The sequence below is a fragment of the Triticum urartu genome, chromosome 3 (genome assembly GCF_003073215.2).
Source record: "Triticum urartu cultivar G1812 chromosome 3, Tu2.1, whole genome shotgun sequence".
Taxonomy (NCBI): domain Eukaryota; kingdom Viridiplantae; phylum Streptophyta; class Magnoliopsida; order Poales; family Poaceae; genus Triticum; species Triticum urartu.
The window spans coordinates 512,583,452-512,588,020 of NC_053024.1; the positions used below are offsets into that span (position 1 = coordinate 512,583,452).

The following is a 4,569-nucleotide window of genomic DNA, read 5'->3' on the forward strand; positions in this document are numbered from 1 at the left end:
ACAAACTTGCAAAACATAGAATACTGTATGAGAGAGAGATTGGGCTGCAACATTGCTTACACATAAATTTTCTTGTGGACATTCAGCAACTGGATCATGACTTGGGGTGAGGGATCCATGGTGGTCATAAAAGAACCCGCATTTTCGAGATCTGACAGTAGCTGACTGTTGACTCCCTGTTCGGGCTCCGTAGACGCTCACGCAGCTGGAATAAAAGGCAAAAGTATTGTCACCTGTTACCTTTCTTTCACGAATTACATTGCATCAGAGAATGGTATAGGGCAAGGCAAATCAGAAAGTAACCTGGTTAACCTATTGCAATATCGGCTCCTTTGTTTTGTTTTCATGGAGCTGATTCTCTATCCACACAACAACCATCTCACCGGTTGTGCCCATAACATCCGAGCCAACATTTTCTTTACCGACAACAGATTCAATCCTGTTGATGCAGAAATTTATTCCATCATGAAAATGAGTTTAATTGCAGCACTGGAAGGGTAGTTAAATTCATGTACATCACAACCCATCATAAGGAACTAACCTGACAGCGTGAGTACCGTCAAATAAACACATATCGACCTTACTTTATGTGGGCCTGTATGCACGGACATAGAGCATTACCATATTATTTGCAATTTACGGATAATTCACAAAAGAATCATCTCACGAGAAACTCTTCTATGGATGGAATTTTGAACAAGCGACGAGAAAATAGAGAAAATGGCATACCTCTGCAATTAACAAATTGAGGATCATCCCTCTGCACTGGCTCAACACTTGTTTACATTCCATGCAGATAATTTCCTCAGCTCCAATTGCATGGCTCCGTGAACAATTATAGCCTGCAAACAACATAACATAGGCAACAATCTAGTCTAACAAAAGACATAATCTATTTCTGTATTTCAAGGCCATGTTGTGCAGAAGTATTTTCCATCCTACTAATATGTACCTAGAGGGTTAGACAATTCTGAAACTAAAGAAGGCACCTCAAACACTCACCATGTTTCTTTGTTCCTCACCTGTCAGTGCACGTCGGTGATAGCCGGAGGAAGCCAACATGCATCCACCTGCAAGGACTTCACGCCGCCGTGCCGGATCCCTCTTTCTCCTGCGCCTGTCTACCGTCACCTGGCTTCGGCGAGTTCCTGCCGAGATCGTCGCACCGTCCATTCTTTCTCCCTCACCTCATATCTCCTTTCTGCCCAGGGGCCGCCATGGATCCACCCGGGAAGCCGCACTCCGTCCTTCATACGCGTCACCGACGACCTCCCCATCGCCACGCATGGATCTGGGTCCTGCAAGTTCCGTCCCCCGATGTTCTGCATTGAATGCGAGCGCTCCCGGGCAGCACACAACGAGGAGCTCGGGCACGCGGAGGAGAGGAGTTGAAGCGAAACTGTGGCGAAGGGCGCTGCAATCGCCATCGTCAGCCGGCGGCCGGCGCGGCACCGTATCGAGCATGGCGCGGGATCGCGCCTCCTGGCGGCTGGGATCGGGAGGCGACGGAAAGAACCGCGGGTTGATTCTCTGAAACCACAGGGTTTTTTTTGCAGCAACTTGGTCCTCAAGCGACGGGCCAACTTGGCCCATATGCGTGAGACGTCAAAAGAAAGGCCTGACCTAAATTACTTAATTTCGTGGATAGCTCAAGGTGGGCCGGAGGTACGAGACGGGAGGATGCTCGATCGCGTGCTCGATCAGGCGACGCATGAAGCTCAAAATTTAGTACCACCTTGATTATGATTTAAATTTAAAGTGAATGCGTAAATTCACGAGAAGAAGCGCATTGTGACGGTGAACCCGGAGACTCAATTCGTGCTTTATTATTAGGGAGAGAAACCATTGACGTTTTTTCAAAAGAAAATCATTTGATAAGTCTATACATTAAGAGAGAAAAACACAAGTTCGTTCAAACCATATCTTTCATTCAGTCACGCTATGAATTTATATTAATATGATCGAGAATTCGATATACAGTATTAAACCCCCAAAAAACTATATTCGGCGGCGGCAGAGGCGGCATGCCGCGCCGTCGTTGTCGTCCTCTGGGACGCCGTTGTTGAAGTCTCAAGGCAGCACAAAATGTTCTTCACTTGTAAATCAAACATCATGCCGTCGCGCGATCAACAGGCGGGGCGCGGGAGGACGGCAACTGGCGCCGCTGAGAGGTAGCGGTCAGCGGCAGCGTCCCATGCCGCTGGGGGGGGCGGCGCACGGGCACGGGCATGGGCGCGACGGGTGCAGCCAAACGCACGGGGACAAGCGCCGCAGTGGGTGGAGGGGCACGCACGGGTGCGGTGGATGCAGCCAAACGCACGGGGCCGACAACACGGTGGGTGGAGGGGCGCACACGCGCACAGGCACGAGCGCTGGCGCTGGCATGTACACGAGCTCGCGCGGGTCCGCGGAGACCTCACTGATGCCCGTGGCTTCCAGCTCAGCGATAGTGCTCGGCGACCAGCCCGTCAATGGTACGGGGATGGTCGCTGGCGCGGGCGCGTGGATGGGAGCTGGGACGGGAACGGGGGCAGCAACCACCGCGGCCAGCTCGTTCTGGGCCATGTCCATGAGGCCCCATTCCTCCTTATTTTCTATCTCCTCCGGCTCGGAGTCGACTTCACCAAACTTGAAGACTAGTGGCAGATGATCATTCTGCGCCATGGTGGTGGAGGTCTACGGGGGGAGGGGAATGGGAGGCGAACAGTAAGGCCGCCCGTATTAAACAGCGGCTCTGGCGCCATTAATGGATAGGAAGGCGGGCGGCCATGGAAGTCAAAGGGCTCGCTTCCCGGTGAGCCTGTGCAGCGTAAAGCTCGCATGCTTCCCAGTGAGCCTGCACATTGGAGGACAGCTTGCACGCCTCTCGGTCAGCCTGCGCAGCGGACTACGCTCGCACGCCTCCCGTTTAGTCAAGGTCAAGAAGCTGTCCGCACGACACCTCATACAACCATTAAAACGAAGACACGTGGCATCACGTGCATGATTAACAGAACACACACGTTTTGAATTATACAAACGTTTGAGATATTAAGTGGCAGCTATTTTTTCAAAATGCCTTTGTTGGCTGTCATTATTCGAGTGCGCCTTCTCTCAAAATGGACACGAAAAATACCACATCATGTCGGGCGCCATTCCATGATAGCATGCCAAGTTTCATGAATTCAGACGAGTTTTGGATTTACTAGAATTTAAAAACCAGGCATCTCAATGTTTTGTCGGCAATCAATGGTGCCCTGGTGTTTGAAATTCATTCCCATTTATTGCCTGGGACCTAAGCATGCACCCAAGGACACAAATTTGATTTTTCAACCAATTTATATGCATTGGAGTATGTGCTTGTAGTTCAAATTTGAATTATGCACATAAATGCATTGAAAACTCAGTTAATGCATAAAATGTCCAAAAGAACCCCGAAAAATCCCAAAAATTGACATAACACTCCTGTTGTTCTATGTTGACATGAGATTTTTTTTGAAAGCAATAAGAGGCAACGGATATCGTCCCGTCACCAAAGGTGGTATGTTCCCTATCGAAACCATCATGCTTGTTGTGAGAAGCTTATACCCGAACATGCCCCAAATGGCACAAAATTTTCACCACGACATGTTCATGCCGCTCCATGATAGCATGCCAAGTTTCATGAATTTCAGACGAGTTTTGGATTTACTAGAATTTAAAAACCAGGCATCTCAACGTTTTGCCGGTAATCAACAATGCCATGGTGTTTGAATTTCATTCCCATCTCTTGCATGGGACCTAGAAATTCACCCAAGGACACACATGTGATTTTCAACCAACTTTGGTGCATTAGAGCATGTGCTTGTAGTTCAAATTTGAATTATGCACATAAAATGCCTAGAAAACCCAGTTAATGCATAAAAATATCCAAACGAACCCTGAAAAATCCCAAAAATTGACACAACACTCCTATTGTTCTATGTTGACACGAGAATTTTTTTGAAAGCAATAAGAGGCAACAGATATTGTTTCGTCCCCAAAGGTGGGACGTTCCCTACTAAAACCATCATGCTTGTTGTGAGAAGATCTGATTTGTGAGAAGCATATACCCGAATCTGCCCCAAATGGGACAATTTTTTTAACACAACATGTTGATGCCTCTCCATTATAGCATGCCAAGTTTCATGAATTTCAGAGGAGTTTTGGATTTACTAGAATTTAAAAACCAGGCATCTCAATGTTTTGCCGGCAATCAACAGTGCCATGGTGTTTGAAATTCATTCCCATCTCTTGCGTGGGACCTAGAAATTCACCCAAGGACACACATGTGATTTTTCAACCAACTTTGGTGCATTGGAGCATGTGCTTGTAGTTCAAATTTGAATTATGCACATAAAATGCCTATAAAATCCAGTTAATGTATAAAAAGGCCAAACGAACGCCGAAAAATTCCAAGATTGAACACCACACTCCTGTTGTTCTATGTTGACACTAGAAATTTTTTGAAAGCAATAAGAGGCAACGGATATCGTCTCATCCCCAAAGGTGGTATGTTCCCTATCGAAACCATCATGCTTGTTGTGAGAAGCTCTGATTTGTGAGAAGCTT

At 47.5% G+C, this 4,569-nt stretch overlaps 1 long non-coding RNA gene across 1 annotated transcript; it reads right to left on the reverse strand.

Annotated features, from left to right (window-relative positions):
- Positions 1 to 312: 312 nt before the first annotated feature.
- On the reverse strand, positions 313 to 957 carry LOC125548591. The gene is made up of 3 exons (XR_007301126.1): positions 730 to 957; positions 542 to 595; positions 313 to 439 (listed from the first exon to the last, which is right to left on the reverse strand). It is a non-coding gene; the product is annotated as an uncharacterized LOC125548591 (long non-coding RNA).
- Positions 958 to 4,569: the final 3,612 nt, after the last annotated feature.